The following is a 12,824-nucleotide window of genomic DNA, read 5'->3' on the forward strand; positions in this document are numbered from 1 at the left end:
GGAGGTCCGCCCGCGGTTTTCGGACAGGATGATTACATCTGCAAAGCACTCGGGAATGCTTTGGGATGAAGAGCATTATGTAAGCGTAAGATAATGTTATTTATAGAGCCAGGTTTTATTCGAAATGGAATTAAACTTGTGTTCCTGAAGCCTGTGCTGTCAGAGATGAATTTGAATTTGTCCCCTTTCCTCTAGCGTGTTGCATCCGAATAATTTTCCTCAGTTCAGCCCGAGGTTTAAGAACATGTTTTATTTATAAATCATACTTCTCAGAAAGTTAATAGATCTCTTTTCCATCATCTGTGAGGTGGCCCTGGAAGCCTGGACTGTAGCCATGCTTTGCAACCACAGCAGCTGCAGCACCAAAGTGTCATAAACCAGGAAATGAAGGCAGAGTCTGAGCTGGATTAAACAACAAAAACCCCAAACCAGTGTCCTGGGCACAATATTTTGCCTGCATTTAACAATCTCCGTAGCGATCCATAAGCTGCAGGGAGGGTATCAAGCTTACATCCCTGTTGGAGATGGCACTTGTTCAGCGGGCTAATGTCTGTGCTCCTGCAGAACTACAGACCTCGTGGCCTTTTAAAATCTTGCCTTATTACCTTAAAGAGCTTTATTTGCTCTTTTGAAATCTTAGATTCAAATCCCTCATATCTGTACTTTTTACAAGCCATGAAAACCCAAATTGCTGGGATGCCTGCTGAAATCCATGCTAACAGGTGTTAGGAATATTGTTTTATGAGGTATGGCACCTTACATAGGTTAGTTTGCACAGTTCATCTGCTGCCCCTCACTTGTCGTAGTATCTAGCATGAAATTCCACACATGCCTTTTATTTAGGAAAGAACACAAAAGTATGTTATCTTATTCCTCTGGAATTTTCCACAGTTATTTAGAATGTTAGTTTAAGCATAATTGGTTAGTGGGCTCTTGAAATTTATATCTTAGCAGTACTTATTTACATCAGGCTTAAAGGAGTTCATTTCAGTTGAGGTGAATGTGAAGCATTAGATTGCAAACGTACCTAATCCATCTCTCCTCCCCCATGACTAGAAATCCTGTGGTTAAAATAACACAGCCTCTATTCAGAGCACAAACTTAGAGCTGCTAGCGGGAGCTGGCTTGGGATTTAGACAACTCTCAGCAGATGAGTCTGTTCAAGGGTCTTTCTCGGGTTTGTTTTTCATCCTACTTCTGATCCATGAGAGGAAACCAGACTCTCTCCTCTGGGCACGCAAGGTAAAGATTTTCTGCATTCTGTATATGGTTGCATGTGCTTGCAAAGGAGTGTATAAATGTGATTGCAAAAATGCTGTTGCAAACACAATTGTAAAAATGTTGTTGCTTATAGAGCAAGAAATATTTGGCAAATGGCTTCACAATCTTTAACAGTTAATCTGATCTTGTGGCTATTTCCATATGACAGTGAAATGATGAAATTATAGTCTTGCATGGAGAAGCAAGCAGCAGCAATTCTCCATCACATGGTAGAGACGGTGAGCATGTAGGCAATGTAGGAAATAACAAAGCCAGGTACTACTGCGATCAAGCCAGACTAAAGCAAAACTAGCATTTTGTTGACTGTCAGGTATAGTCCCTCCTGGGTTTGTCCAGCTGCTGTAATCCCCATGTGGGAGGCTGAGGCTGTGCCGGAGGATGGCACTGAGTCTGTTTACAGAGTATATGCTAATGCTGTTCCAGCGTGACTCTTACAGTAACGGCAGAGCGGTGCTTTCAGAAATGTTTGGATGTGGCGTGCCAGATAATTAACTGCCTTTATTTGCTCTTATTGCTTTCCAAGTCACAGGGGATGTAGGAAAGCATCATCTTTTCCTTGAATCCTTATTTTATTTGAAATCCAGGAAACGAGTGTGATGTCTGTGCTTATGCCCGTGGAACTGTACTCGCAGTTACTGGAGTCTGTTAACTCTCCCAGCCCCGACACTCTTGCTTCTCCCCATGCTGTGATCCACAGGGGATCCCAAGCACCAAATCTGTCCTCCTGCCCCACAGTGTTCAAACACAGTGGGTCACGCTGCTGAATAATAGAGAAACACCATTACTCACACTATTGCTTAATTTAAAAAAAAGCTGCCCCTCCCTGCACAGAGGCATGGGGCAGTGTTTGTGTGTTGGGGGGCACTTATCCTCTCCCTCCATCGAGGTAGCACTGCACAAACGCTGCTCTAGGTGCTACCTTGCCAGTGCTGGAGAAAGCCTTGTCTCCCACCCAGAGATGCACCCTTTCCTCTTCCCCCTCTTTCCACTCCCCTTTCCCTTCCCTGAGCCAGACAGGATAGTTTCACAGTGTTCTGCCTGCAATAACTGGCCTCCCCCGGTCCCCGCTGTCCCACAGCCCTGTCACCCCCGGCAGCATGCACTCCACTCCTCTGCTCCTCCGGAGAAAAGAGGAGGACCCTGCTTGGCACACCAGCTCCCTCGCAGCACAGAGCCACTGCGCTGCAGGGAAGCCTCTCAGCTGGCAAAGGTGCCCTCGTCCCTTAAGCCAACAATGCTGCTTTGTCCTGGAGGAAGAAATGCAGCTTCATCACTTGGGTGCCCGGCACAGGGAGAGGCAAGCAGGGCTATAAGGAATACAAACACACAGCTTTTCATGATACTCATGTACAGTACATTGTGGCAGAGAGGCAGCTTGGAGGAGAGAGAATATGCGCAGAACAAAGAAATGCGGTCAGGCAGCAACTATAAAATTTCAATATAGAAAGTGGAGCTGATGTCATTTTAACGTCCCAAGCAGTGCCAAGAATTCTAAGCTCCGTATCAAGATTCAGTGCAAATGCCCCACATACTCACAATTTGTTCTTGTGGAAAAATGAACTTTTATGGAAAATATGCATGGGAACCTGCCAGAGGAGTGTGTTGCTTTATTTCTTTTATTAATTTTGAATACATTAGTTCAGAGAGCAATCCTATTTTAGCATCAGCTGCCTCTATCCAAGAAGCCGAAGCTCAAATGCAAATACTGGAGGCGAGGGAACTGTGTTTTTTTGTACGACCAGTAGTTAGATGGGAAGAGCTGTTCGAGTAGGAAGGGGTGTGGGAAGGCTCAGTGGGATGACTGATGTAAAGCTCTTTTACTGGTGACATATCTGAATCGTGATAAAATGCACCTGAATGGAACAGCATCATCAGCTATTATAACTTCAAATGCGTCAAAGGTGGGATGGCATACAGCTCCTATGATTAAGGTTACTCATATGTGTCCTGCTATAAGACCGCATTCGCAGTTGCTTATAACTGCCAGACTTGAACTGTTTAGACTGAGTTCTTCCAACTTGATTGTCTGCCTTGGGCTAAGTTCTTTTCTGGAAAATTTCAGCCAAAACTGTCCAGCCGTTTCCAAGAATGAGCATAGGGAAAAATGTATTGTTGTCCAACTGGAAAAAAAATGAAAGGAAGAAACAGGAGGGGGGAACCTGGTGATCCTTTCCTTGGACAGTTCTTATCCCTCTGTGCATTGGAGTAGAGATCTGAAATTTGGCAGCTTTGTGTTAGGACTGTGATTTTTTTTTTTTTTTTTTTTTACTTTGTAAATCTCCTCCAATTTGGCTTAGTGACAGCCTTTGAAGGGAAAAAATAGCAACTTATTAGGAGCGTGCTAGGGCTGAGTAGTCAAAATCTGCTGAGATTCCTTCCCATGTGAGCAAGCTCAGCCCATCATCCTGGCAGCTCCCAGTGCTGACCCCAATGCTCCTGTGCACCCAATCAGTACTACCAAGTTCCTGCTGCTTCCTCACAGCTCTGCACAGACCAGGCTACCCATGTCCCCTCTCTGCAGCCCAAGAGCCATCCCTAGATCTAGGAGCAGGATGAAGTTGGGCTCTCTCTGTAATGCTACTCAGGGCAAAGGGGTTGGACAATGGAAAAGCAGGCAGGGAAAAACACTCTTCTTTTGACACCTTCCCCGCACAACCAGGAGGCAGCCAGGGCCCCTGAGGATGCTGGGCTAAGGGAAGGTCTGGTACTGGGATGCTGAAGCTGAAGGATGGCATGGGACGGGGATGGGGAGTACATGGTACAAGTGAGGAGTCAGGGGTTCAGGGGGCTCGGGAGCGGGGCAGGGAGGTGTGTATCAAGGCATGAGCCATAGGGAGAGTCTGGACATGCCAGAGCCTGACATGAAAGCTGAGCTGCCCCATCCATGGTCCCTTTTCAGGTATATGAGTGCTGCCTTGCAGAACTGGCTTCAGTCCTGCTCTCCCTGCAGGGTCTTTTGTGCTGGGTCTCACTGAGGCTTTCCCCAGTCTGCACTCGGTAGCCGTGAGGTCATGCCATAAGACCCTGGTACTGAATGTCTGCTCCTGGGATGGGAGTTGACGGGAGCTCTGCCTCAAGCCTTTCCAGTGCCGCCTGATGCTGAACACTCTTGCACAGCCCCAGCCTCACCCCCAGCTATGTCTGTTGGTCACCCCTTGGTCTCAGCTCATGACCTTGAAGCACTGGCCTGTGGGACCCGTGAAGCCTGCAAGGGTGGATGTGGGCGTGGGTCTTGCTGCAGGGAAGGCCCACTACTGTGGTGGGGGGCAGCTGGGGTGGGCAACCAAGCCAGACCCCTGATGAACTGGTGCCTGATGCGATGAAGCTGGTTGCTTGGATGCCCATCTCTTCCCTCGGTTTCATTTTGTTCAAGTGGCTAGTGCACCACCACCCTCTGACAGAGGTACCACAGTTCAGAGACACTTGTGAAGCACCCAGATACTATAGGGAAGTGTGCCACTGAAATTTTCCCAGTCTTGGGAAAATCGGTAATTTTTATTCAGAGGAGGGCTTGGGTAGCAAATAAAGCCTAGGACCACACTGAACACTAAGGAAAAAACAAAATTCTATATAACACCTTCTACGGTGAAGACAGTCCATCCTGCACCATGGGATAAAGCTGCGACCTCTGGCAAAATACTGTGTGATCATCTAACTAACAAGTGTATCATAAAACATAGCACAAGGGAGGCCTAAATCTGGCATCTGTTGCCTCATGCGTTTTTCAATCTTAAGAGTATTCTTATAGCCCATTTTTTTTATGCAATACATATGCAGCATTTGCAGACAGATGGTGAAATCTCAGTGTTTCCATTTTGCCTCTTGACGTGATTTCCACATTGAAAGGTAGGGAGCTGCAGTCTGCTTGTTTCTGTTCCTGCTGGACTGGCAGGGAGAGGTTGTTTCCTTCACTTCTTTTATGGCTATGGGTTACAGAGCATCCTGTACAGCCTCTCCTTCCACAAAGCCAGGCAGTGAAGTTTCATCATCTTCATCAGCTCCTGGGAGCTCCACGGAAACACCAAGACTCAGCTGTGTGAAACGGTGTAGAAAGAAAGACCAAAAGAACAGGAGATGACATGTGAGAAGACCAGGGCTGCCTACAGACAGCTACTGAGAGATGAAGGAGTTCTAAGAAGCTGTGAGACGGCGTTGGTCAGCATGGCAGGCAGTGCTTGCTGCAAACAGATAGCCTCACCTTTGTCAAGGATGTCACAAGAAGGAGTTTTAAGGAGGTATTTGCAGGAGAACTGAAACAGAAAAGGAAAAGGAGTGGTGGACGCTTACGGGCTTCTGATCCAAGTATCATGGAAGAAAACAAGAAAGTGCTTGTCAGGACATTGTGGAAAACGGTGCCCTAGACTTTGATGCTGAATGAGAGCAGTTGGGTGGAGTGGAGACTAGCAGTCAAAGGACCGGAGATGCTTATTGGGGATGTCCCTGTAGAAGGTGTCACAAAAGAAATAAATCTGGGAAGCTGTTGCTGTTACAACTTTGATGTGACGATTAAAAGTGGGGAGCAACATCATGAATGAAGCAGACAGGTCTGTGCATAAGGTTTCTTGCACAGCTCTGGAAGAGCTGCCACCTCCTAATCTGCAACCATGGCTGGTCCAGCCAGCTCCTTTCACTGCACACCGCCCAGGGAAAGAGTGAGGTCACCTCATCGGTGCTAACCCAAAACCTTCCTTGCTTGATGAATTGCTTGACCTACTTGAGACAGACCCTGCTCCTATCCGACCTCTATTCCAAGCTAGCTACTGCCTATATCCCATCATGCTCTTCCTACAGTTTTGGTCTGAATTAAACCAGTATGTGTGACATGACTAGTTCAACAATCACAACACTGTGCCTTGGGACTTAGCCTTTGCTGGAAACTAAAGTACATGCAATTAATTCTGTGGTTCCTCAATGAACAAAATGGGGCCTTTGTGTAATTCCTATTTCTCATTTGTTTCCAAGTAGTCATGAATCATGAACTATTTTGTTTACAGAAATTAATGCTTTTTTTTTCCAAATGATCTGCTTTGACCTACTCTTCAGACCCCAGTGTCTCCACGTATTATGTGGGCCAGGTCTTCTGTCCTGAGCCATGGCAGGGTCTTGGGTTTCTGAAGTGGCTGTACAGTAACACTGAGGTCCCTAGAACCCGTGGCTGGAGATAACCAGATTGATCGCAGCCTTGAGAGAAGCCTGCTACCTTCCTGCAGTTGCATCCAGACATAAATTTGTCTTCATGTTATTCTGCTGTCCAGTGACGTGGGATAGGGCGAAACATCAAACAAGTTTGTTTGTGAATGGGTGCACAGATTTTGTCTGCTACCAAGATACAGCCCTGGCTGAGTACTCTTGTAGCAACCATCTTGATAATCCAAAGAGTGTTCTCCCATATAAATCATGTCCTACTTCATACAGGGGATCTGCCATGTCTTCAGATGCATCCATGAAATATGTGTCAGCTGGGCTGCATGACCTTTACAGAATTCTCCAATTTCAGGGACACTTTGGAAAAATGATTTATTTGGTGCTCTATTGGCTTGTGACTTAAATTCAGAAGGGGAGTGAATACACAGTTATATCAGAAAAGAAAAACTAATTTCTGATAAGGCAAAGGCCTTGCCTTTTTCAAAAGGAGACTAGCACAAGGTGAGGAAGATGAGCATTTCAGCATTTTGCACTGGTGAAGACAATTTGGGAAACCCCTACCCAGACATAAATTCAGGTTTTGCACCCTGTGGCAAGTGTCGTGAGTTCCCCTAAGTCCTTTTCTATCAATTCATTTATAACACCCTTGTGAATCCCATAGTCCAAATCTACGTATGAGACTTATGACATACACGGGTTCCTAATAACCCCAAGCTCACTGAGGGTTTTTTAACTGCTTACAGCCTTTTAGCATATTTTCACTTTTATTTAGAGGTCTTGTCCCTCAACAGTGAATTTCTCTTGTTTTCTCTTCTTTTCTACTACTACCGGTTGATGTCTATGCCCTTGGCATTTTCTACCTGCAGGGCAGAAAGCACGTCCTTGTATCAAGCCTCTGACAGTGCACGGTGTTGAGCTTTGGCTGTGCCAAGCTCACCGCACAAGGTCACTCCAGTTCTGTAGGCACTGAGCACAAGAAACTCTCAGTTGAGTTGCCATCCCTGACCCCCAGACAAATCAAGCAGGGTTTTAAAGTGAACCTGTGCTGCAATGTGCAGCCCTCTAGTATCAAGGCTGTGACTGTGTGTCTGTCAAAGACCGGCCGACACACGTGATGGGTCGTGCATGATCAGCCATACCCACCTTTGTCCCCTTGTCCTCGGGCACACAGTCCTGCTGCTGCATGTCTGGTCGCTAGCCACCAGGCATGGTACCACCTCCGGAGCTAAACCCTGCACTTATTTCTGTCCCTAGCCATCTCAATGGACAAAATGCCAGCAGGGCTTGCAGAATGGCTTTCCTGCACAGTGCATCCACTGCTGGGACTGCCAGGATTTGTACCCCTGCTGTACTTCGGCACTAGGCAGAAATAGTGTTGTCAATAACCTATCTCAGAGAAACAGAATCAAATGAAATTGCTTCCTCCTCCTCTGCTGCCTTTGTTCATAATGGTTTGCTTTGGCCTCTTGCATATATGTAATCAAACGCTGCTGCTTTCCACATGCTACAGCTCACTGTGTTTAAATTGAGAGGAATCTCCCTTAAATATTTATTTAAACAATAACATCCCTTGAGCTCTTTATAAATTGCTGTACAAGATTGCCTTTCATAAAAGACCCCAAACTTTTTTTTTTTTAATTTATTTGAACTGCTTTCCTTCTCCACCGCCATGCTGTGGGCCAGCACCTCCTTCTGCCGGGGTTGCAGACCCACAGCTCAGAAAGCTGGTGCGTGCTCCACAGGACTTAGAAACCCAGCCCTCAAATCATGCCAGCAGCTCCCAGAGTCGCAGGGCAGAGTTTCAGCAGTCATATTGTTTCTGTCCCAGGAACTCAACAAGTCTGTAACTTCCAGGAATAGGCTCCTTTCAGATGCAGGAAAGCTGCTCCGAGAGCTGTCTTTTCCTACTGGTACCCACACAGAATGGCTGAGGCTGGAAACACAAGGATGCCAACCCTCTGCGGCTCTCGACAGCCGGGGGGGGAAGCTGAGGCTGCTGATACCTTTCAACAGTATTTAAATTATAACCTCAGAACCTGCAGTTCCAGGCATTTTCTGAGCAAAAGACCTTCAAGACACATAAAACACACTCTGTACTATTCAGTTGGAGTCCGCAAATCTAAGAAGGACCCACCATCCAAAATAAAAAGATTTTTATATTGTACATAAAAGAGAGGATTCAAACTCTTCACTTAGCAGGCCATTTGTTTGTATTTAATTTTAGCTAAAGGTGGACTTTCACCAAAGTATTGGTTGTATTAATGTTATCTGTTAAAAAGTTTACCCGAAATTATCAGTGTTTAAGAATAAGTGGTGGAGAGCTACAGTCCTTCTTCTGCATTTCTAATTCCACATTCTTCCAGCATCTTGATGAATCAGATACTGGCAAAATCTCCATAGTCAACATGGGTTTGGGTAGAAATTGGATTACTCACCAGCTAAAGTAAGTGCAAAGGAGATAATTCATTATGCTGTTCCTTAGCTATAATTGAGACTCAACTCCCCGATCTAGGCCCTGTGTGGGTTTAATCACGGGAGCTAAACAGGGGAGAAGTACCAGAGCTTCTCTGAATCATTTTTACTCTTGTCCCAGTTCTTTATCATTAATTACATCAAGGCAAATTTCCATGGAGACCAAGAGTGGTGGCATCAGCCTGCTGTCCCTCAGGTCCCCCTGAAACCTTCACTTGCTTTGCTAAGTGCAGCGTATCTCTGGAGGGTCCCTTGGGAGCAAGAAGCAGGCTGTGTTTTGTTCAAGATCCTTCTTGTTCTGAGTGCAAACTTCAACAGACTAAATGAAAAGACATATCCTTTCTAGAGCGAATGCTATTGGTGAAGCTGGGGGATCAATCAGCCTTTTCTGGTAGCTGAGGATGATTGCAGAAACAGTTTTGAACATCAGGAGGGCATTGAGTATTACTTTCCTCCCATGGTGAATGCAATATGTGGAAAGTCTGCCTCAGACATCCTTTTCCCTTTTCCAGTCTGAACTGGAAAGACCCCCTTGTACTTTTCTCTCCATCAGACAACGCCATCATCAGCAACATGGATGTAGTATCACAGTTCAATAACTTCAAATCAATACTTCATTACTTTGCTTTGTTCAGAGGAAGCACATTTTTCTCTGCATGGGTATGTGGAGCCTTTATCTAGCTCACATCCACCCAGCCACCTTGTGTCAGTGTTAGGGTCAATTCCCTCCTTTTAATTTCCTCCCATTCTTTATTCACAGCATCTGGCGTAGACCTTTGACGGTGAATGTGTCTGAAAGAGTATTTCCAGAATAAAATTCTTAAATCTTTTTTTTTTAATTTATTTCTTGCCTGTACTAGTCAATCTGAACAGCTGCTTGGTAGCAAGAAAGGGCTCTTTCTTCCTCTCCTTCCAAGCTTTTTCCTTTCAGCAGTAGCTGTTGCATAGCTCCTGCATTGCACATGGCTGCACTGGGCCCAGCATTTCCATTACATGGGAACTTCTGAGAGACATACCCTTGTCTTTGTGCACAATCAGGTCAGAAAGTCAAATTGCAGAAAATTTGAGGGAGCTGCATGGTCCTGGAAATGTTGTTTCAGACATGTCCAGGTCACGTAATTCCAGATACAAAACATTTTGACGGTTCAGAACTGAAACACCTTGTTTCCAGTTTGAACTGAACCAAAATCTCTGACTTCCTCTCAGTCTGACATTAGTCCATGCCCTCTCTTTTCTGCTCTGGTGTCTCATGGGGGCTTGTTCTTATCTACAGTAGCTACAGCTCACCAGTTGGTCTGCATGCACCCATGAGCCACAGCAATGACACTCCTGTGTCACGCCACTGGAGGTGGGAACACCTCTTCCACCAAGGAATAGGCTTTTCTTGTGATTCTGCACACCCGTGATGGAATTTATTCACCCAGAAAAAGGACTGCTGATGTGACCCAAAGCACTGCAGCAGAAATCCCGTCTCCTCCTGGAAGCCCCTGGAGACCTGAGGTAAGGCACTGAAAAATGCAAGACTGAGGAAACCCACCCATGTACCATGACCTGAAGCTGTGCCAGAAGAAGCAAACCCATCCATGTACCATGACCTGAAGCTGTACCAGAAGAAGCAAAACCACTCATTTCACTGTACTCTTGCAGGGGCTGGAGCTGCCTCCTGAACATGGTGAGACTTACTTCCCAACCTCCACCCTCCTAGATTTGGAGAAGGCGCTTGAAGTGTGATGTCCCACATCTGCAATGGCTGTCCTACCCACAACACCAGCTGTTTCCTTCTGCCCAGTAAGTGCTGGAGGACTGTGGACAGCATAGGCAAGAGCAGAGCCAGGCACTGTGACCGCTGTACTGGGCACCCCTGCAGAGGTCCCTGATGTTTGCCTGGCCAAGGTCTGCTGAAACATGGCCTTAATTCGCCCATGTTTGTGTGGCTTTATGAGGATGGAAACAGCAAGAGTCCAAATGATTAACTGTTGTTATTTATTAGGTATAATACTGCCCAGTCCTGGGGCTGAACTTTCCAAACTGAAGCCCAGTGTATACAATCAGTTTTGCCTCTCTCCAAACAGCACTCAGCATCCATCATGGCACTGTAAATTGTTTACACAAAACTGCAGACATCATAACTTATTAAATAACTCTCTTGTCAGTCAGATAAGTAAATATTTCAAAGGACTGTGGACACCATGGCAAGCTCCAACTGCCCAGACCAGCTCCAAATGGATCCAAGTTAACAGGGTACCAGATTTCCTTGCCTTTGATGTCCCTGCTCTGAATTGGGTTGAGACAGGATCTGAAAACAAGCATCCCTAAGGGAGGCTACTGCAGTTTTAAAAATTCTCAACTTTCTGTAGATAACAGGAGGAAGAAAACCATGGAAAGTGTTTGCAGAGAAACTATCTTCCTGAAGCTGTAAATTGGAGGTTTTGGGAGTCAGAGCCTCCCCCTCCTTCTCCACGTCCTCCTCGCTTAACCCAGACAAACGAGGTGGGTGCCAGCAAACCTCTGCTGCAGAAAGGATGGAGCATTCACTCCTTGGGCCATAGCTAGAGATGGCAGTGGTGGGTCTCATGCTGTTGAAGAAATGGATGGTGATAGCACCTTTACACAACCACCTCGTGGTGCAGGCAGCAGTCCCACGGGCTTTGCATGTGAGGAAGGGAAAAGCCTTGGCATCGACACCCACACCTCCATTGCCTGCCCGTGGTAAGTCACCATGCTTTTGAAACACACCATTTCACAGCTAACTGCTTCTGAAACATTCAGCGCTCTGTTTGGTTTAGGATGTTGTTTTATGAGCTATTTCTTTCCAATCATTTCCAACAATTATTTGGGAACTTTTTCCTTTTGAGTTCACTGAGTTGTACCAGTTCACCTCCTTTTTAAAAGGGATCGTGTTACAGGCAGGAATGCAGAGTTGAAAGGGCCTGAGCCTTCGCAGCAGGAATTTGTTTTGGAAGCAAGCGAGTCGGAAGGAGAGGAAATGGGCAGCCCACCAAGGGCTTCAGCAGGATTATCCCACCCTTTCAGCAAGCCATAGCTGGGGCAACCCATGGGCTGGGGCTGAGCCCGCTTCCAGGGGAGGCAGGGACAGACAGACCACTCTTACCAGCAGTTTTGTACAGCACGGGCTCTGGTCCTGTTGTTTGAAACCTCATCTGAAAAATCACCTTGGGCACAGACCTCACTACTGTGGTAGCCGCTATGAGGGTTGGAAACCTTTGCGTGGGTGCAGCTGCCTGCACGCTGCTGGCATTGGGGTGCTGAGGAGGGCGGTCCTCCATGGAGAGCCCCATTGAAGGCCATGCACAAAGTTCGTTATCAGCTGAAAACTCATTGACTTGAGGCTAACCTGATGCTGAGTCATTGGCTCAACTGCGTGTTTGGCATTTACACATTTGGTACTTGACTGGGACCTCCTCTAATGCAATTCCTTTAATAAGATTTAATTCTTTGTCTTTTGAGTTACTGTGATACTTCCTATTGCTGGTGCATCTGGGTTGTTTTCTTAAAATATATGTTTCCATGCATGGTGTATATTACTTATTTAATGTCAGAGGCATGTGTGAGGCTGTCCATGTTTGCAGGAAGGCAGGGTTTTCATCCCAGGACTAAATCAAATGCTGCCAAGACAGCACAGCACAGACATAAATAAAACATAGGTTGTAGAGGCAAACTGTCAGTGGTTCTCATCTCCTTAAATATGTTTGTGTTTGTGCACAACCGTACTTACTGGCACTCCTGCCTCAATGTATTCAGTATAAACTGATGATTGATTAAGAAAACAAGTTTTAAAAAAAAAAAAGAGTAATTTCTTACTGTGGTCGCACAAGTGGGTAGATGCAGAGGGGAGATGGAAAAAGGGTGCAGAAGTAACACTGACCCAGTGGCGCACATGCCAATGTGAAATGCAGTCAATACAG

General features: G+C 46.1%; 1 protein-coding gene across 3 annotated transcripts in view; it reads left to right on the top strand.

Annotated features, from left to right (window-relative positions):
• The first annotated feature begins 1,108 nt into the window (after nucleotides 1-1,108).
• JCAD (junctional cadherin 5 associated) overlaps nucleotides 1,109-12,824 on the top strand; it is a 63,017-nt gene continuing 51,301 nt past the window's right edge. For all 3 annotated transcript variants that reach the window (XM_052805243.1, XM_052805213.1, XM_052805190.1), the window contains exon 1: nucleotides 1,109-1,242. The gene's annotated coding sequence lies outside the window, so the exon portion shown is untranslated. The remainder of the gene's footprint in view (nucleotides 1,243-12,824) is intronic.

The sequence above is a fragment of the Harpia harpyja genome, chromosome 1 (genome assembly GCF_026419915.1).
Source record: "Harpia harpyja isolate bHarHar1 chromosome 1, bHarHar1 primary haplotype, whole genome shotgun sequence".
NCBI lineage: Eukaryota > Metazoa > Chordata > Aves > Accipitriformes > Accipitridae > Harpia > Harpia harpyja.